The sequence below is a fragment of the Mus pahari genome, chromosome 16 (assembly GCF_900095145.1).
Source record: "Mus pahari chromosome 16, PAHARI_EIJ_v1.1, whole genome shotgun sequence".
Lineage (NCBI taxonomy): Eukaryota > Metazoa > Chordata > Mammalia > Rodentia > Muridae > Mus > Mus pahari.
Genome location: NC_034605.1, coordinates 18,257,575 through 18,280,233, shown reverse-complemented (window position 1 = coordinate 18,280,233; position 22,659 = coordinate 18,257,575). Strand labels below are relative to the sequence as shown.

The following is a 22,659-nucleotide window of genomic DNA, read 5'->3' as shown; positions in this document are numbered from 1 at the left end:
TAGATGCAATTGAGCTCAGAATTTTATCCTCCCCGAAAAATCCTACTATTCTGATAGACAAGACTCTGTGTTGACTCCTTTCCCCGTATTCTAGATTTTCCACAGTGATGAACAACTCCTCTGAGGAACTACTGTTGGAGTCTGACTGGAAAGTGAGAGCAAGGTCTGCCAACCTTGTACCCAAATCATCTGAGGGGTGTTAATTAACATACAATTCCAAGTTCAGAATGGAGCCCTGTGTTCTATTCTCTGTCCTAGGATAGTGATGATGTGAATATGGCCCGAACTCTGCACTTTAAGACAAGTTTTAATTGTGCACTCTAGCGTTAGAAGCTAATGCATTGAATCTCAACCCTTAGCCAACCTTACCCACTTACCCACCTTGTCCCAGCTGGCAGCTGCTCCTCTGAGGTGAGCTCTGCTTTTCTCTGGCTCAGCTTTCTCATCATATAAAGCCTGCCCCCTGTGACGTTCTTCTTTCTGTTTGGCACTCTTTGGAAGGAACTTCCTCTTCTGGTTATGCTTTTGCCAAGTGAGGTGTATATCTGCTTCTTGGAAGGCATAAAAAAACACGTAATTCAACGCTTTTATTAATATGTCATCTTTTATCTTTATAAGAATATATTCATGTGTACATAATGTTTTTGAGGCGCAACCCTTAGCTTTGTCAATCACACTCTTTAGCCATGAGTGCTGTTTCAGTTGCTGCCTTCTAGGTCTCTTAGACATTTTGGGTCTCTGTGTGTATTTGCTTTCTAATGTTTTGATAGGTATTTCTTTCTTTTTGTTGCAATATATCTAGGTTTCTCAAGGTGACTCATTAAGACTCAGCTCCTAAGATTAATGGCATTTTGTGGTTTCAAATCTCATGGAATTCAATTTTACATAGAAATAACTATCAACCATTTACTTTTTTTCTTCCACTCTCAAAATACCTTTCATTTCTAATGACAGAATGATGAATGGCTACATGAATTTAGAAATAATAGTCTGCTCATGAGTCAATTTAATTATTTCCTATTTTATCTGGCATAAAGCATAGTTGTTCCAAAATAATTTACTAATTTTCTCAATAAGGTTCATTTTACATGCTAAAACTTTTTTGTTTTTAATTTTGTGTTTGTGTGGTATGTGCATTTGAGCACAGTGCCCCTGGAAGCCAAAGGCATTGGATCCCATTGGAATTTAAGTCTCAGATGGTTGTGACTCACCAAATGTGGATGCTGAGAACTGGATTTGGATCTTATACAAGTCCAGTATGTGCTTTTAACTGCAGAGCCATCTCTTCAGCCCCAAACATTTACAATAGTTTTTATTTGCCTTTTAATATTACGGTATTGATTGACTGGATTATTGGTTATAAGAACTAAATCTACTTGACTTTTTAATCCAATTGATAGAGTCACCATTAAAACCATGTTATTTTGCTCTTGCTGTTCTTTTTATATCTTAATGAACAGTTTCTTAAAGTAGGAGTGTCTTCTTGCTAAAGAAGTCTGAAGAATATATATGTGCCCTTACTTGAAAACTATGTCTGCTCTAACTTATTGCCAAAAGAGAACTTCATGGCACGAGTGCTATCCAAAGTATGGCTTCCAGGAATAACCTATATGAAAGTTTTACAGTTGGCTCACGACTCTAAATTTTCTGTGTTACTCCAAGGTAGAGTAGAAGAAAAGAAAAGAAAGCAAAAACTGACTTGGACTTACCAGTTTGTGTCCTTTGTGGAACGGTGCTTGCTGAACAATGTTGTAGTTTCCCTCTTCTGTGTACTGTGGTAATAAAGAAAGCAGCCACACAGGAGCTGTGCCTGGATTCCCTTTGGGAATGTGGGGTAGGTAGAGTGTATGGTCCTTTCCACCTCCTCATGCTGTCCCTGCAAGGAGTTTGTATCAGACTTTGAGGTAGCGGGGATTTCTTGAGGATGGTTGTGTTTAGGATTCTATCAGAGTCTAACACAGAACCTCTCAGCCTGTATGTTATGACTCCTTTGGTTGTCAAGCAATGCTTTCACAGGGGTCACATATCAGATATCCTGCATATTAGATATTTAAGTTATGATTTGTAACATTGCATAAGTTACAGTTATGAAATAGCAATGAGAATAAGTTTACAGTTGGGGGTCACCACAACCTGAGGAACTGTGTTAAAGGGTCATAGCATTAAGAAGGTTAAGAACCACTGTTTTAACATGTGATATCTTTCTCTTTGGGGTGTCTGACTGGAGACTCAGACCTAAATATGTGGCTCATTTACAGCCCAGAATTCACCTCTGACTGGGTTTACTCTTCTATTTTCCATTTGTACTTTGATTTCTGGGTCTATTAATTATTTGGGTTTGGATTTAGGTTTTTGCCGTGTGTTAGTTTATATCTTTATATCACTATAATGAACACCTAAGATGATCAACTTAAAAGAGAAAAGGGTTATTTTAGCTCACAAGTATAGAGATTTCAGCCCATGGTCCATTCGATGCATTGTTTTGGGCCTGTAGTAGGCTGGTGGGAATCCACGGAGAGCGAGAACACTTACTTATTACAACTAGAAGGTGAAAAAGAGGAAGAAATGGAAATCTTGCTATTCTCTTGGAGGGTGTGTCTGCATGATGTAAAACTTCTCAACATCTCCCAGTTGTGTCAATGGACACCAGGACTTTATCCTATGGGCCTCTGGTTAACATTCTAGATTCAAACAATACCCATTATTCTTACTCTGTATTGACACTCTAGGCTTCCCTGTGCTGTGTAGAGTGCTTGCCAACATCCCTGGTTTCTGCCCATTTAGTGCCACCACCCCATATTTCCAACACCCACATGTAACAGTTTAAAATGTCACAGACATGTTCATATGTTCCCTAGTGAATAAAACTAGTGGTATTTGCAGTACCAATGGAACCATCTAAAAAAAACACTCCCACATCTAAGACTTGGGGAACATTGTGGAAGAGGGATGAAAATATTGTAAGAGCCAGAAGATCAAGGAATTTGCTATGAGATTGTGTCTCCTCATCGTGTCATAAGTTACACCCATAAGCCTGACTAAAATGTCTGCCCAAATGTGAACTGAACAAGGATGACACCAGTAGACATACCAAAGTGGACTGAGCAGGAGAGTCCTTTACAAAGAACTGTAGGCAACCAAGGAATGCTGAGAGTGGTGGAAATAGTCTTCCCTAGGAAAGAACACATTGATTAGTTATATATGCATATATACATGCATGCATGCAACAACAATTAATGAACAAGGGCTATCAATTGGAAAGAGAGGAAGGAGGGACATATGATAGGGTTTGGAGAAAGGAAGTAGACGAGGCAAATGTTGTAATTATATTGTCGTCTAAAAAAAATTAGGTCATTTGCATTTATGTCAACATTAATATATTTTTGGAAGTCAATTGTAGCAGTGTACACTTTAAATCTCAGCACTCAGGAAGCAGAGGCAGGTCAAGCTCTGGGAGATCAATGCCAGTTTGGTCTACATAGAGAGTACCAGAATAGCCAGCATTACATAGAAAAACCCTGTCTTAAAAAACTTCCTTTGTTTCAAGGTAATTTATTTAAAAATAGCAATTATGATATAAATAAGCTCTAACTGTTTTTTTTAAATAGAACATGTATATATATTTGAGCCTAGAAATTAGACCAAAAATCTGTGACCAGTATGCCACTGCTAACTCTGACTCCCTGCTAGTTGTATTCATTTGGACCTATGAGTGGACGCTAGCTTCAGAAGATGCTATGCTTTTAAAGAGAGAAACTCATAAAGTGTTAGAACAGAGAATGTCAACTGGACAAGGGTCCTTTGGCATGCCCACTACATTTACTCATAAGCCTGGTAAGTCAGGAGTTGGTGGCTGTTGGGTGGTCATTAAGTCTGTGTGGGCTGACAACACACAAACAGTGGCTTTTGCTGCCTATCAAGGTGTGGGTATGATATGGGATAGACAATGATGCAAAGGTGAGGGTGGAGAAGGGGAAAAGATTTTGATGAACTTCAAATTGGGACATAGGGACAGAGAGACAGAGTCTGACACTTTGAAGAGGGGCACTCATTGCATCTAAATACTATTTTGAGGCTACGTGATGTTTGTATAATTATCTACCCCTTGGTGAACTTTCTAGGCAAGGACATCGTTTGTCAGAGTAAAATAATTGAACACCAAGTTTTATGTGATTTGAGCCTTTAAAAAGTGTTGCATAAACCGGGCGTGGTGGCGCACTCCTTTAATCCCAGCACTCGGGAGGCAAAAGCAGGAGGATTTCTGAGTTCAAGGCCAGCCTGGTCTACAGAGTGAGTTCCAGGACAGCCAGGGCTATACAGAGAAACCCTGTCTCGGAAAGAAAGAAAAAGAAAAGTTGCATAGAGTGCAAACATGCTTTTATTTCAATAAACATGATTTCATTCTTTCACTATATATATTCCTTTGAGAAAGAGCCATGAGGTAGTTATTCCTTTGTTATGGCATATCAGATGAAGTGCAGATGCTGGCGAGGATGTGTAGGAAGAGGAACACTCCTCCATTGCTGGTGGGATTGCAAGCTGGTACAACTACTCTCGAAATCAGTTTGGCAGTTACTCAGAAAGTTGGACATAGTACTGCCTGAGGATACAGCAATATCACTTCTGGGCATATACCCAGAAGATGCTCCAACTTGTAATAAGGACACATGCTCCATTCTATTCATAGCAGCCTTATTTATAATAGCCAGAAGATGGAAAGAACCCAGATGTCCCTCAATAGAGGAATGGATACAGAAAATATGGTCCATTTACACAATGGAGTACTATGCAGCTATTAAAATAATGAATTTAAGAAATGTTTGTAAACTGCAGTGGTATTGCTGGATCTTCGGGTAGTACTATGTACAATTTTCTGAGGAACCGCCAAACAGATTTCCACAGTGGTTGTACCAGCTTGCAATCCCACAAGCAATGGAGGAGTGTTCCCCTTTCTCCACATCCTCGCCAGCATCTGTGGTCACCTGAGTTTTTGATCTTAGCCATTCTGACTGGTGTGAGGTGGAATCTCAGGATTGTATTGATTTGCATTTCCCTGATGGCTAAGGATGTTGAACATTTCTTTAGGTACTCATTGGCCATTCGATATTCCTCAGCTGAGAATTCTGGATGCCCTTGCATTTGGAGCATAGATGTTCAGAACTGAGAGTTCTTCTTGGTAGATTTTTTTTCCTTTGGTAAGTATGAAGTGTCCTTCCTTATCCTTTTTTATGACTTTTGGTTGAAAGTCAATTTATCTGATATTAGAATGGCTACTCCCACTTGTTTCTTGGGACCATTTGCTTGGAAAATGATTTTCCAGCCCTTTACTCTGACATAGTGTTTATCTTTGACACTGAGGTGCGTTTCCTGTATGCAGCAAAATGCTGGGTCCTGTTTGCATATGCAGTCTGTTAGTCCATATCTTTTTACTGGGGAATTGAGTCCATTGATGTTAAGAGATATTAAGGAATAGTAATTGTTGCTCCCTGTTATTGTTGATGCTATTTTTGTGTTTGTGTGGTTATCTTCTATTGGGTTTGTTGAAAGAAGATTACTTTCTTGCTTTTTCTAGGGTGTAGTTTCCCCCCTTGTGCTGCCATTTTCCATCTACTCTCCTTTGTAGGACTGGATTTATGGAAAGATGTTGTGTAAATTTGGTTTTGTAATGGAAAATCTTGGTTTCTCCATCTGTGGTAATTGAGAGTTTAGCTGGGTATAGTAGCCTGGGCTGGCTTTGTGTTCTCTTAGGGTCTGTATGAGTTCTCCCCAGGATCTTCTAGCTTTCACAGTCTCTGGTAGAAGCAAGTTTCATTTGACAAGAGTGAAACTTTACTGAGAAAATGTATCGATCATACCATTCTATAGACATGCCTGTGGTGGGCATTTTCTTAATTAATCCTTGATGGGGAGGAGGCTCCTCTGAGCAGCAGTGGTGGTCCTACTTGCACTCACTGTCCGGTTTGCACTCCTGGAAGGCTCCCTCCCTCCCAGCACTCTCTGGGTATGGGGCCCTGTGGTAGAGGATTTGCTACAGGCAGAGACAGAAACAGGAAGGCTCTTGTCTTCAACAATGAATTTCTTTGCCTTAAAGTCAAGTCATGTTTTTGCTGTTGTCCAAATGGTCACTCTCTACCTTCCAAGAATTTCCAGAGCTAGCCCCTTATGGAATAAAAGACATGTACTAGTGGGAGTATTGCTAGGTAGTACAGCACTTGCCTAGCATGTAAAAGACCTTGGGTTCATCCCAAGTTCTGACAGAAAAAATAAATAAATAAATAAAATGAAAAGTATATGATAAAAGAGTTTAGGTTCCAAATGAGCTGATCACCAGCCATGAAAAGCTTACAACAAACCTGAATTTTGTTTAATTGTACAACTTATTCCTTTTCAATCTTCCCTGCTGGATAGCAAGCACAATTTTGCTAAATTCTATATTCCTATACCTAGCAGAAGCTAGGTGCATGATGGGTACTTAATACACCTCTAGGTTAGTTTGTATGTAGTAAGAATGCAAAGTGTTTCCTAAAAATGTATAGCAATAATATACAGAGCACCTACTCCCAGTTACAGAGAACTCATTTTGTGCTATGTGTCATGCTGAGGTCTCTCATGAATGGTCTATGGGATAGACCTGGGACAGAACTAAGACCAAGCTGTGAGACAAGAGAAACTACTCCATAGGTGTGCCAGAAAGATGACCATGGAATAGACCTCACAGCACTCTACAACAAAACCATTCTCAACATTTTTTTCCATTAGGCTTGGAAGGCTGGGCTTCTAGTTCTTGTCTTTGAATATGGTTCATTTTGGAGGAACATAGACTTAAGATAACAGCTTTTTGCCATGGGCTGATCCTACTGAGCCCATCAACACTGCCATCAGTCCAGCTCTAATGTTCCATGGAAGAGAGCTGCCCCATAGCCCAGTCCTTTCATACCACTACTCCCCAGGAGCTTCCTACCTATTAACTTTTATTTTCACTGTGATCATTTGAGCTAGTCTTATTTCCTTCTATACTTATAACCAGCTCTGAGGTATTGTCTATCCTCTACCATCTGAAGCCTCATATGACTTTAGCTTTAAAAAAACAGTGAGACTTAAAAATGTCAGTTCTTTTCTGCAAAGCAATTCAACTAACATACATGTATGCATATAAAATGTTAAGGAAGTACGAAATTACTATTATAAAACACTGGTTAATTGCTATAGGTAAAACTGGTGGACAGAGGTTTAAATTGGAAGCTGAAAGTTAATGAGGAAAAATAAAATATTTCCTTGCTATCAAAATACCCTTTCTCTCTTGTTGATTATAAAAGGACATGTAACAGATTTGGAACAGATACCACCTTAGTGACTTGATCAAAATCATTTTTTTTTACTAGTAATAAGACATTTTAACCTCCTGATAATGTACTATAAAATACACATCACTTCTACTGATTATTCGAATACACTTCCATCTGATTGTGATATAATACTATAGGACAAACCCAGACTGAGGAACAATTTGCAAAATAATTTCATTCCAATTTGGGAAGTCAAGGAAAGACTGAAGAATTTCCAGAGATCAAAGGAAAACAAGGAGGCATAAACAAACACCATGAAAAATCCTGGAACAAAAATGTACATCAGTAAAATGTGACAAGAATCTTAAGAATACAGCATTGTACAGTATTTATTTTTGACCAGTATACCATAGTAATCAGATGTTAACATAAAGGTAGATTTGGTGGAAGATACGTGGTAATTGCAACTTTTCTGTAAGTCTAAGTTATGTTAAAGTAATTTCTTTTAAGTAAAAAGCTCCATGGGAAGGAGCTGAAGGGGGTCTGTAACCCTATAGGTGGAACAACAATATGAACTAACCAGCACCCCCAGAGCTGGTGTCTCTAGCTGCATATGTAGCAGAAGATGGCCTAGTCAGCCATCATTGGGAAGAGAGGCCCCTTGGTCTTGCAAACTTTATATGCCCCAGTTCAGGGGAACACCAGGGCCAAAAAGGGGGAGCTGGTGGGTAGGGGAGTTGTGGGGGAGGGTATAGGGGACTTTGGGGATAGCATTTAAAGTGTAAATGAAGTAAATACCTAATAAAAATTGAAAAAAAAAACTCCATGGGAATGTTGTTCAGAGCTTTTTCTTTTTACTTGTTTCAAAGTTTTTTTAGTTCAAACGTGCTCATATAGATGAGTTGTTTAAATTATATGTGTCATGTAATTTGCAAATAACAGTTTACAATCAATTATTTTATTAGAAAGCCCTTTATTTTACCTAAATTTAAAGTTCAATAGACAATTGTGAAGAATTGTCATTGTCTTAGCTATTCATGTGGCATTGCTGAATCTAAATGTTTTAGTTAATAAAATGATAACTAACACTTTTTGCATTTACTGCAAGTCAGGCACTACAGTGAATGTTTTAAGTACCCTATTTCATAATTTTCCTCAATATCCTTATTATTGTTACTACATTATAGATGTAAAAATATTTAGAGATGTAAAATAGCGTGCTTAACTTCACATAGTCATTTGTTTGTGAAGCCAAGACTTGAACCATTATTTAAGCTTTTAATTATACTATTTATAGTGCAGCTTAATAATAATAACAGTTGATTCTCTCTCCCTGGTATTATCATAGAGTCAACGTTTTAAGGATTAGATTATACTGACAAAAAAAAAAATTGGCCAGTGCTTTATGACCTTCAACTCAATGCAAACAAGCAAAGCAGGATGTGCAGAGAAGGTAGAAGTATCAAGTTACTCCTAAAGAATTCCTTGCATAGAGTAATTAAAAACAACAAGGAGTGTAGGCTGGCTCTGAAGGTAATGGCAGGTTACACCATTGGTCCCAGAACCCTGGATGAGTGGCTAACTCAGCCACGAAGCTTTGCTAGGTGTCCAGTGCTCGCTAAGCAAAGCTGTGAGTAGGACACAGATGACCCTTACCTGCTGTGTTAGTTAGGGTTTCTATTCCTGCACAAACATCAGGACCAAGAAGCAAGTTGGGGAGGAAAGGGTTTATCCAGCTTACACTTTCAACATTGCTGTTGATCACCAAAGGAAGTCAGGACTGCAACTCAATCAGGTCAGGAAGCAGGAGTTGATGCAGAGGCCGTGGAGGGATGTTACTGGCTTGCTTCCCCTGGCTTGCTCAGTTTGCCTTCTTACAGAACCCAAGACTACCAGCCCAGGGATGGCACCACCCACAATGGGTCCTCCCTGATGGATCACTGACTGGAAAAATGCCTTACACCTGGATCTCATGGAGGCATTTCCTCACCTGAAGCTCCTTTCTCTGTGATAACTCTAGCTGTCCCAAGTTGACGCACACAACCAGCCAGTACACCTGGGTAGGCCTCCTGCTAATTCTGGGATGACAAAACAATATGGTGGTTGTGGGAACAGAGAGAGTAAAGGGAAAATAAGTCAGTTAATGTACTCGTTGCTGATTTCTGATGACATATATATCTCTGACTGGGCGGACCTAAGCCTCAAAGACAGCCTGAAGATTAGTGGGTTGGAAGGCCTGAAAAAACTCAGTGGTCTGGACAACATGATTTGGCAGTTAGCTATGTTTTCATCTCAGAATGAAAGGAAGAAGGAACAGGAAGACGCACACAGGAAGAAGAACATTTATCTCATAGAGGTCTCATTTGAGGTTTATATGACCTAATGCTTATATAATTTGTTACTGTGCTTGGTTATAGAAAGTTCTTAGGAAAACTTGACCTTATGAAAACAATCGATCTATGCTTTTTTATTGTATAAATATGGACAGTGAGGAATCTTAACTGAAGATATTTAAAGAAAAATAACATCAAACAGATAAAGGAAGATGTGGGCAGCCTGGAAAAGATATACTAGAATTAACAATTTAAATAAACATTGAAATATACTCCACTAGAAATCTCAAGAGTAGTTGAGGGAAAGATATTTTGCCAAAAAGACAATTTCTTAAAGAAAAAGGAAATCCGCAATATGATTGCTGAATAAGCTCTTCACAATTGCATTAAATACTATTGATCATTGAATTAGGGATGTAGAAACTAACTGGAAACACAGTGTGCAGAGCAAAATGTAAACAATTAGAAATTATGAATGATGGTCTATCCAATATATGCTCATCTTTATTCATTTTAACTGGATGCGCTAGCCAGTTTTATATCAACTTGACACAAACAAGAGCTATTTGGAAGAGGGAACCTCAGTTGAGGAAAATATCCCAACCAAATAGGCCTATAGGCAAGGTTGCAGTAAATTTTCTTGATTGATGGTTGATAGGTGTCTTCAGGTTTCATTGCTGTGAAGAGAAACCATGACAAAGGCAACTCTTATAAGGGACACCATTTAATTGGGGTTGGCTTACAGGTTCAGAGGTTCAGTCCATTATCATGGTAGGAGCATGGCAGCATCCAGCTAGATATGGGGCTGTAGGAGCTGAAAGTTCTACATTTTGATCCAAAGGCAGACAGGAGAAGACTGGCTTGCTTCTACTTGTCTAGGAAGAGGGTCTGAAAGCCCACTGCCACAGTGACATACTTCCTCCAAAAAAGTCACACATACTCCAACAAGGTCACACCTCCTAATAGTGTGAAGCTTATTCAAACCACAACAGTATGAGAAAACACAGCTCACTATAGGCCACTGATGGGTTAGTTGAGCAAACAGCACTTCTCCATGGCTCTGCTTCAGCTCCTGCCTCCAGCTCCTGTTCTACCTGTAAGCTGGAACAAACCCTTTCCTTCCCAAGTTGGTTTTGCTTATACTATTTTATCACAGAAATGGAAACCTTAACCATGACTCCAGAGCAGATGGAAATGGGGAAATTTTAAAGATATGTAAAAGAACATTTATTTGGACTGAACCTGTGCTTGAGGTTTCTAACGGAAAAGTTTTCCGCACTCATATATGATATTGAAACACATGCACATATTCATGTTCTAAGAATGTGTCCTAATTTTGTGGATAGAGAAAGATTCTATAAATCTCTGTACTACAGTAGCATACAGAAGCGACAAAAGCGTCATCTGATAGATCCGTGAGCATGCTAGTTACTCAATGAGAAGCTCACCAGGTTGTGAGCCTGCATCATTTTGGATAGGTAAAGTAGCATTTGTACAGCCACAGGAGAAATACACTTTGATGCATACTGAAAGTTAAGAAATATTCAATCAACCCATTATTTCTGAGAAAATATACCACTGCCCAGTCTGGTGGGGATCTTTTCTCAGTAGAGATTCTCACTTCCAAAATGACTCTTGTGTGTGTGTGTGTTAAGGTGACATACATAAAACTAACCAGGATACAGGTTTATAGCTAACTCCTCATGGTTTACTCAGTTTTCTGATCTCATTTCCTTCAGGACCAATAGAACATTACATCGTTTGTGTATTTGTTCAAATCAGAATGGGTTCATATGAAACATACATACACTAAAATAAAAATATGTTTCTTATTTGCTCTTTCATCAGTACATGGCTACTTCTAAATACATACCTGTCTTATTCCATTTTCTGCTGCAGTCGCAAGTACTATAGACTGAGTAGTTTATAGCAAAATAAAAGTATTCATTGTCATAGGTCTGGAGGGTGGAAATATAAGATCAAAGGACAGTATCTATTAAAGACTTTCTTGCTACTCTATAAGATGGAAGATTAGGTATCACGTAAAAAGGGGACACTGGTGAAGGGCAGCAGTGATTTAGCTTGCATCTGAGGGAACTCACTCTTATAACAAGACAATGCCCACAATATCTAATCTACTACCAAGTCAACATGGCCCAATCATCTCTTAGTCTTAGAAGTCCTACACCTAATTCTGTCATACTGACAATTAAATTCAGCATGGGTCTTCAAGGAACATTCAAGCCATACAAATGCTTATGCTTTCTACTGTGGAGGTAAGTAGGATGTTTAATTTTAATTCCATAATTGCTGCCTTTGATCACTTCAGAAGAGCCATTTCCCCTTGACTCTAGTACTACTCAAATCCCACATCATATCCAAGAGTATTTGAAGTCAACGGTTGTGTTTGAAAATGATGTATGATTACCTTTATGAAGATCAAACTTTTAGCCTGTGGGCCTTTGGGGGTATTTATACAAACACAGTAGTAGGTTGGGTATAGTCAATGCACTTTGATCAGGACATAACTTCATTGTAAGTTGTGAAGCATCTGAGTATTAAAAAAGAAAAGGCATCAGAACTAGAATGTAACTCATCCTGCTGGATTTGCTGGTTCCTTCTGCCAATTTGTCAGTTATATGTTAGGACCCCCAGAAAGGGGTACTGGTCCCAAGAAAATAGCCATGGCTCTTAGGACTTGGTGAGTTTGCCTTGGTTTTCAAACCCTGTGGTAAATGTATGTAGTAAACATCACATTTGATTGGCCAGCAAACTGATAGGTTAACCTTCAAAATAGTAAGTAGGTTTTGCTCAATCAAATGAGATACATCAGAAAATTCTTGGAAATTATGAAATCATCATTAAATGTAAATGTCCTCATGAAGATATAATGGATGACTATCAAGTTAAAAATGTCCTAGAGAATAAAATTATCTGAAGGAAACAATAAAAGGGACATATATAGAGATCTAGTATATAAAGTACCTAAAGTTTTTTGTAGTTTGGGAATAAAAACATTGAGAATTCTTCAAAGACTATTTTATTTTTTTGATAGGGATGAAGTACAACACAAAAAGAAGAAAGAGTGAAATGTGGAAAGCGTCTGTGGAAAATAAGAATCTTGAGTTTATTAAAAATGGCAATGCAGTGTTTATGGATATTTAAATATAGCTTCAGTAAAACAATTGTAAATATTAACTAAATAATAATGTGGTGGCAAATACAGATTTACTTAAAACACAATATGATGGATTTGTCAAGTATTTATCTCCATATTTTGTATTAACTCATCATTTCTCTCTTTCTCTATAATAATTGTCTTCAAGATAATAAAAGTTAACTCATATTTACCCTAGGCCACACTGGACACCTGTTTTATAGAATTGACTTGGCAGAATTCCTGCTGCCCAGTGGCTGGCTCTATTCAGACACTCATAAGTTCCATGCCCAGCATACTGTAACGGTGTAGCGATCAGTGAACTCATAAATGCATGTGAGACACACAGACTCAAAAGGTATTTTATTCATGGGTGAAGCTCTTATCTTGGCAAAGAATTACATTTCCCATGCATCTTTTTTATTTTGTTTGAGTGTTTAAATCAATAAATCCAAAGTTACTTCTGTAATAGCTATGGAAGAAGATTAACAGCTGTAGTTAAGTAATTAACAACATTCAATTAGAGTGGGAAAGAACCAACCACTGTAAAGGCCTTTTGAACCTTAGCTCTTTAAAAAACACACACACACAAGAAACATAAAAATTTAATGCATAAAATACCATAACATAAAGAAAAATTCTAACATATTAACATTTTGGTATATGTTATAGTTGCTTTTCATGTTGCATTGATAGAATACCTTGAAATACGACTTAAAGGAGAAAGGATTTAGTTTTGTCTCATTGTTCAAGAGTGTAGTTCATCCTGATGGGGATGTTAAAACAACAGGAGCTTGAAGTAGCTGGTCACTTTACATCCAGAATTAGGAGCAGAAACAATGAATGCACACTGAAGCTGGAAAAACAGTGTGTTCTGGAACTAAGGAAATAATCACAAGATGAATTCTTGGACCCATTGGACCTCTGTGAGTTGGACCTTGGCTAAACTCCATTGAGCACCTAGCTTTTACAAGATCAAACTTTAACTGGGGAGCTACAATTCATTTGAAGTCTCCCAGAATCAATCTCAATTTAGAATGAGTGTTAGGTCCTGAAGGAGCTGGGTTTTTTTCTTCCCCCTAATATATAGGTAATATATAGTCTTATCCCTATATAAAGCTATAGTTTACTTTGGGGGAAAAATGAGAGAAAGATTAACAGTAAAACTTTTCAGTATTCTGGCAAGGTCATTCTTTGCATGGACCTGGCCTCTTTTTATTGAAGGGGTTCTGGATAGGTACGCTGGCAGAGGTCTGGAAACTGGTTGACTGGATGTCATTCTCTATAAACAAGATAACCTTATATTTACTTGTCCTAGAATTTTTCTGTATGTGCAGACAAACTAGGACTTAGTATGCATCCTATCTATTTTACTTTTGAAAGTACCATGATTAATTAGCCAGACAGTAAGGTCTATAGAAATCAGACCATTATGAGCATTGATTGGCTTATGCTATGCATTGTGCTAAGTATGCTCATACTGCCTTTTATTTTTCAAGGCAGCTACTTGGCCCTTGCTACACTAGGATCCAATTAGACATATTTGCATTTAATTAACCTACTCAAGCAGCTGTCTCTCTCATTCTAAGGTCTGGAGTACAAAGAAGAGTAATAGAAAACCTCTTCAAATATGCTAGTGCCTCACTCACCAATCTGTGTCATAGTTTCAGTAAGCTTATTCTTCTGAGCCCTCCCACTGTGGAGTATTAGCATAGCAAACCTGCTTCCAGCAGTAACTGTTGAATAATGCAGATGGTAATATTCACGAACAATATAAAGCTAATCTATCAAGGAAATACACTGATTTACTAATGTCCTTTGAGATTCTTATATTCATAATTTTATTTAAGCAAATGTATTGTTTCTGAAAAGCTTATGCCTATTCTAGATTTGGATATATCAATGACAATATATATATATATATATATATATATATATATATATATATATATATATATATATCAAAAAGCCCTGAGTAGCAAACCTTATTATAGCAAGATCTAGATATAATTGCTGTCAATACTTGATGCCCTTCAAGCATTTTTCATGTATGCATGTGATACATACAACATGGAAGATGCATTTGTTTGTTTGTTTGTTTATTATTTAATCTTTTTTTACAGTCCAAACTTTAGCCCCCTCCTGGTCCACCCTCTGACTGTTTCACATCCCACACCTCCTCCCCCTCATCTCCAAGAGGATGACCTTCCTCAACCCCACCAGACCTCTTCACTTGCTGGGGCTCCAAGTCTCTCAAGTGTTAGGTGCATCTTCTCTGACTGAGTCCTGACCTGGCAGTCCTCTGCTATATATGTGTTGGGGACCTCATATCAGCTGGTATATGCTGCCTGTTTGGTGGCCCAGTGTCTGAGAGATCTCAGGAGCCAGATCAGTTGAGACTGCTGGTCTTTCTATAGGGTCACCCTCCTCCGCTGCTTCTTTCAGCTTTTTCTTAACTCAACCACAGGGGTCACCAGCTTCTGTCCATTGGTTAGGTGTAAATATCTGCATCTGACTCTTTCAGCTGCTTTTTGGGCCTTTCAGAGGGCAGTCATGATAGCCCCCTGTTTATGAGTACACCATAGCATCAGTAATAGTGCCAGGCCTTTAGGCCTCCCCCGCCCCAACTGGATCTCAATTTGGGTCTACTGCTGGGCCTCCTTTTCCTTGGGCTCTTTTCCATTTTTGTTTCTGCAGTTCTTTCAGACAGGAACAATTCTGGGTCAGACTTTTTAACTGTGGGATGGCAACCTCATCCTTCCACTTGATGCCCTGTCTTTTTACTGGAAGTGGACTCTACAAGTTCCCTCTCTCCACTGTAAATAATAAGGTAGATCAATGGAATAGAATTGAAGACCCAGAAATGAACCCACACATGTATGGTCACTTGATCTTTGACAAAGACGCCAAAACCATCCAGTGGGGAAAAAAAAGACAGCACTTTCTTTCTTTCTTTTTGCTATTTTTCTTTTCTTTTATTGAATTTTTTAAATTTACATTTCAAATGTTATCCCCTTTCCCAGTTTCCCCTCTGGAAACCCCCTATCACATTCCCCCATTCCCCTCCCATCTGTTTGTATGAGGGTGCTCTCCCTCCCACCCCCCTCCCCCACTCCTGCCTCCCCGTTCTGGCATTCCCTTACACTGGGGCATCAAGCCTTCACAGGACCAAGGGCCTCTCTTCCCATTGATGCCCAACAAGGCCATCCTCTGATACATGTGGCTAGAGCCATGGGTTCCTCCATGTGTACTCTTTGGTTGGTGGTTTAGAACCTGGAAGTTCTTCCAGGTTGATATTGTTGTTCTTCCTATGGGGTTGCAAACCCTTTCAGCTCCTTCAGTACTGTCTCTAACTCCTTCATTGGGAACCCCATGCTCAGTCCATTGGTTGGCTGTGAGCATCTACCTCTGTATTTGTCAGGCTCTGGCAGAGCCTCTCAGGAGACAGCTATATCAGGCTCCTGTCAGCAAACCCTTCATGGCATCCACAATAGTCCTAGGTTTGGTGAGTGTATATGGGATAGATCTCCAGGTTGGGCAGCCTCTGGATGGTCTTTCCTTCAGTCTCTGCTCCACATTTTGTCTNTGTATTTCCTCCTGTGAGTATTTTGTTTCCCCTTCTAAGAAGGACTGAAATATCCACACTTTGGTGTTCCGTCTTCTTGAGCTTCATGTGGTCTGCGAATTGCATTGTGGGTATTCTGAGGTTTTGGGCCAATGTCCACTTATCAGTGACTACATACCATGTGTGTTCTTTTGTGACTGGGTTATTTCACTCAGGATGATATTTTCTAGTTCCATCCATTTGCCTGTGAATTCTATGAAGTCATTGTTTTTAATAGCTGAGGAGTACTCCATTGTTTAAATATACCACATTTTCTGTATCCATTCCTCTAATGGGTTCTTTCCAGCTTCAATTGGCAGACAGCATGTAGATGAATGCAAATGGATCAATGCTTATCTCCTTTTACAAAGTTCAAGTCCAAGTGCATCAAAGACCTCCACATAAAACCAGATACTCTGAATCTAATAGAAGAGAAAGAGGGAAAGAACCTCAAATACATGGGCACATGGGAATATTTCCTAAACTAAACACCAATGGTTCATGTTTTAACATCAACAATTGACAAATGGGACCTCATAAAATTGGAAACTTCTATAAGGCAAAGGATACTGTCAATAGGACAAAATGTCAGCCAACAGATTGGGAAAAGATCTTTACGACCCCAACATCTGATAGAGGTCTAATATCCAAAATATACAAAGAACTCAAGAAATTAGACTCCAGAGACCCAAATAACCCTATTTAAAAATGGGGTACAGAGATAAACACCAGAATTCTCAACTGAAGAATTTCGAATGGCTGAGAAGCACATAAAGAAATGTTCAACATTCTTAGTCATCAATGAATTGCAAATGGTAAAAACCCTGAGATTCCACCTTACACCAGTCATAATGACTAAGATTAAATACTCAGGTGACAGCAGATGCTGGCGAGGATGTGGAGAAAGGTGAATACTCTTCCATTGCCATGGGACTGCAAGCTGGTACAACCACTATGGAAATCAGTCTGGCATTTCCTCAGAAAATTGAACACACTTCTACATGAGGACCCAGCTATACCACTTCTGGGCATATACCCAAAAGATGTTCCAACATATAACAAAGACACATGCTCCACTATGTTCATAGCAGCCCTTATTTATAATAACCAGAGACTGGAAACAACTCACATATCTCTCAACAGAACAATGGATCCAGAAAATGTGGTACATTTATACAATGGAGTACTACTCAGCTATTAAAACAATGACTTCATGAAATTCGCAGGCAAATGGATGGAACAAGAAAATATCTTCCTGAGTGAGGTAACCCGGTCACAAAAGAACACACACAGTCTGTACTCACTGATAAGTATATATTAGGTACAAACTTCAGAACACCCATGATACAACTCACAGGCCATACGAAACCTAAGAAGAAGGAAAATCAAAGTGTGGATGCTCCAGTCCTACTCAGAAGGAGAAAGAAAATAATCACGGGAAGTAGAGGGAGGAAGGAGAGGGAGGGGAAAGTGGGCAGGATCAGATGCTCTAGATGAGGGAAAAGTACAGAGGGTAAAGAATTTGAATGGCGGTATGTAGCAGTGGGAGAGGGAGAACTGAGGGTGGCCACTAGAAAGTCCCAGATGGAACCCAAGAAGTTTGCAGGACCCAACAGGGATGACATTAGCCAAAATACCCAACAAAGGGAAAATAGACCCTGTAGGGACCATATCCAGTGAATAGGCACAGCCCCTAGATGAGGGATGGTCCCCACCCCGTCTCAAAAAATATTAATCCAGAATTGTTCTTGTCAAAAGGAAATGCAGGGACAAAGAATGGAACAGAGATTGAAGGAACGGTCATTCATAGATGGCCCCACCTAGGGATCCATTCCATCTGCAGACACCAAACCCAGATACTATTATTGATGCCAAGAAGTACTTGTTGACAGGATCCTGGTATAGCTGTTCCCTGAGGGGCTCTGCCAGAGCCTGACCAATACAGATACAAGAAGCCAACCATCAGACTCAGCTTGGGAACCCCCAATGGAGGAGTTAGGGGGAGGACTGAAGGAGCTGAAAGGGTTTGCAATCCCACAGGAAGAACAACAATATCAACCAACCAGACCCTCTAGAACTTCCAGGGACTAAACCACCAACCAAAGAGTACACATGGAGGGACCTATGGCTCCAGCTGCATGTGTAGAAGAGGATTTTCTTATCTGGCATCAACGGGAGGGGAGCCCCTTGGTCCTGTGGAGACTCAATGACCTAGGGTAGGGGAATGCTAGGGCACTGAGGCAGTATTGGGTGGGTGGTTGAACAGGGAAGCACCCTCATAGAGGCAGGGGGAGGAAGGGGGATAGGGGATTTGTGGATGGGAAATTGGGAAGGGAGATAACATATGAAGTGTAAATAAATAAAATAACCAATAAAAAAGAAAGAAAGAAATAGGTGGCTAGCAACTTTACACTAGCAAATCCGGAGGTAGTGACCATGAGCTGGGAATAACTGAACTGTTATCCATAAATCCTGCCCTGTAGAGGAGCCCAGTTTCCTTAGGTAGGACACAACATCCTAAAACAGCATCCAATCTGAGACCCAAGTGTTCAAACCTAAAAGACTATAAGGAAATATTTAACATTCAAACAATAACAGAAGAGTCTCATCTACCTTGTGTATCTCCAGAGTCTTTGAGTCAACCAACCATGAATTTAAAATATTCAAAAATGAAAATAGTAAGCCCACTGAGTTTTTGTAGTTTTTACTATGATCAGTCTCTAAACAAAATAGAATGGTACTATTCAAATAGCATTTACATTGTATTGGGTATTATACTATTTAGAGATGATAGTCCAGGAAGGGTAAGCATAGGATATATGCAAACCCTGTTTTTACAGTATGCAAACACAATTTTACAGAAGTAAGTGGAATACTTAAGGATTTTAGTGATCCAATGTGTCTAGAAATCAGCAGCCCCTCATTTGCTGAACGACAACTATAGTATGTTTCCTGACACTGTTTGCTGAATAATTCATCACTCCTGCATTGGCTTAAGAATTCCACTTTCGTCAGTTCCAAGTTAACGCATGTTTGTTTCAGGAATGTTTATGGCTGTTGTTCTTTATTGGTCTATTAAACCCTGTGCTAGAACCGCAGTGTTCACTGTCATTAGTTCATATACCTTTAATGAATCTCATTTTTCTTTTCTTTCCAAATTCTTAAGTAGCAACAAAGACTACTTCCTAATAAAATGGTTAGTAAGCCTAGTTTCTTCAGAACAGCATATAAAGTATGGGTTCATTGCATCTGATGCACAGGACCTCGCGCCTGTGGAATTTAGTACTTAAACCATTTGAAGCCTCAGAACTCAACCATGCCCACTTGTTATTTAAGATTTATTTTTATAATTTATTTATATCTAATTCTGAAAAAAATTAAGACAGTGAAGTATCTAATGAGATGTACACATTACATAGTATTTTGAGACAATGCCACACATTTCTTTTTTGTCTGAGTTGAGCTGAAGATGTCAAGACATGTCCATTGGGAAGACCCAGAGGCACTTGGAACCAAGAGGGTGCCAGGTATTCTCTGGACTGAGGCTACAAGTGGTATGAGCTGCCAGGTGCCTGTGCTGTGTGCCCCCTGGCAGGATAGACATGTTGCTGCTTCCTTCTCCCGTCAGGGGCCAGCAGCTTAGGCACTGCCCTTGATGTACTAGGAGCACACAGAGCCAAACTGGAGTAGACTTGGCTGAACTGTTCCTGGTACAACTAGAGAGGCAGTGTCAAGTGCACAGCTCAACTGAAGTTGTATATTATTCTGAGCACTGGGCCTTACAGCTTGAACTTAGCTGTCAGGGAGTACATTAAGAGTGAAAGGCTGGGATTAAAAGCAGAATCATTCGGTCTTTGGCTCTAGTTAGAGAATTTGCCCTTGTCTTTACTTATAACTGCTCAATAGCTTCAGAACTTTTGAACTTTTGGAGAAACGTCAGAGGGTACACTTCCTTAAAGTTTAGTTTCAAGGTCTTAGTCAACTAATAAAAGAAAAAAGGAAATTACTAAAATATATTATCACTTTTACTAACATAAACTTCATCAATGCATTTTTAAATTTTTGTAGGGTTGTTGTGCATATAACTTTCTTCCTTCTCATCTGTAACTTGTGTATTCACAGCTGGAGGTTCTCAAAAATACACTGGTAGCCTCTGAGCATGAAATTTCTATTTTAGCATTTCATATGTGAGTTATGTTAAAGTATATGCATAGTGGTCTTAAAAATTTATGGAAAATTAAATGAGAAGCAGCCTTCTGTGTGAGTGTGAGTGTGCATGTGTGTGTGTGTGCGTGTGTGTGAGTGTGTGTGTGTGAGTGTGTGTGTGCGTGTGTGTGTGTGTGTGTGTGTGCGTGTGTGAGTGTGTGTGTGCGTGTGTGTGATGAATACTATCAAGGTTATTAAAGAACACCCAAACTATAATGGTATAAAATATCTTATCTTCAGATTGCTTTGAGAACATTAGAATGTTTTTCATATTCTCTCTTAACTTGAAAAGAACATAGCTATCTTATCTTATATAGAGATCTCTATTTTATAGAGATCTTTTTAATTTCTCTGAGGATTTTTATCTAGAGACAGTCATCATGAACCTACTCTAATCATTTGATTTTTTTATAATCATTTACTCACTAGTCAATAATATCAGCCATCATGAAATCATGTTGATCATGTATGAACTCGATGTTGAGACAAATACAACAAAAGTAATAATTCCTTTCTATTACCATCTTATATGAGTTGTCTGCTGGTGTTGAGTTTCTGTGTCTCAAACCAGACTTATAAGGCCTCCACAGATACAAAAATATTGAAATTATCCCATGCATTCTATCAGATCACAACGGACTAAGGCTGATCTTCAATAACAGCATAAACAATAGAAAGACAACACTCATGTGGAAACTGAACAACACTCTTCTCAATGATAACTTGGTCAAGGATGAAATAAAGAAAGAAATTAAAAACTTTTTAGAGTTTAATGAAAATGAAGCCACAACATACCCAAACTTATGGAACACAATAAAGCAGTCCTAAGAGGAAAACTCTTAGCCCTGAGTGCCTCCAAAAAGAAACTAGAGAGACCATATACTAGCAACCTGACAGAACACCTAGAAACCCTAGAACTAAAGGAAGCAAATTCACCCAAGAGGAGTAGAAGGCAGGAAATAATCAAACTTAGGGCTGACATCAACCAAGTGGAAACAAAAAGAACTATTCAAAGAATCAACCAAACAAGGACTTGGTTCTTTGAGAAAATCAACAAGATAGATAAACCATTAACCAGACTAAAGAGAGGGCACAGGGACAGTATTATAATTAACAAAATTAGAAATGAAAAGGGAGACATAACAACAGATCCTGAGGAAATCCAAAACATCATCAGTTCCTACTACAAAAGGCTATACTCAACAAAACTGGAAAACCTGGAGGAAATGGACAAATTCCTAGACAGATACCAGGTACCAAAGTTAAATCAGGATGAGATTAACTATCTAAACAATCCCATTTCCTCTAAAGAAATAGAAGCAGTCATCAATAGTCTCTCAACCAAAGAAAGCCCAGGACCAGATAAGTTTAGTGCAGAGTTCTATCAGACTTTCAAAGAAGACCTAATTCCAACTCTCCTCAAAGTATTCCACGAAATAGAAATAGAAGGTACTCTACCCAATTCATTCTATGAAGCCACAATTACTCTGATACAGAAAACCACGCAAAGATCCAACAAAGAAAGAGAACTTCAGACCAATTTCCCTTATGAATATTGATGCAAAAATACTAAACAAAATCCTCACAAACCGAATCCAAGAACACATCAAAATCATCATCCATCATGACCATGTAGGCTTCATCCCAGGGATGCAGGGATGGTTTAAAATAAGGAAATCCATCAACGTAATCCACTACATAAACAAACTCAAAGACAAAAACCACATGGTCATCTCATTAGATGCTGAGAAAGCATTTGACAAAATCCAACACCCCTTCATGATAAAACTCTTGGAAAGATTAGGAATTAAAGGCCCCTACCTAAACATAATAAAAGCAATCTACAGCAAACCAGTAGCCAACATCAAAGTAAATGGAGAAAAACTCAAATCAATCCCACTAAAATCAGGGACTAGACAAGGCTGCCCACTTTCTCCCTACCTATTCAATATAGTACTTGAAGTCCTAGCCAGAGCAATCCAACAACAAAAGGAGATCAAGGGGATACAAATTGGTAAGGAAGAAGTCAAAATATCATTATTTGCAGATGATATGATGGTATACATAAGTGAC

General features: G+C 38.9%; 1 protein-coding gene across 8 annotated transcripts in view; it reads left to right on the top strand.

Moving 5' to 3' along the window:
* The window catches only part of Hecw1 (HECT, C2 and WW domain containing E3 ubiquitin protein ligase 1), a 261,545-nt gene that overhangs the window by 24,464 nt on the left and 214,422 nt on the right, over positions 1 to 22,659 (top strand). The window lies entirely within an intron of this gene.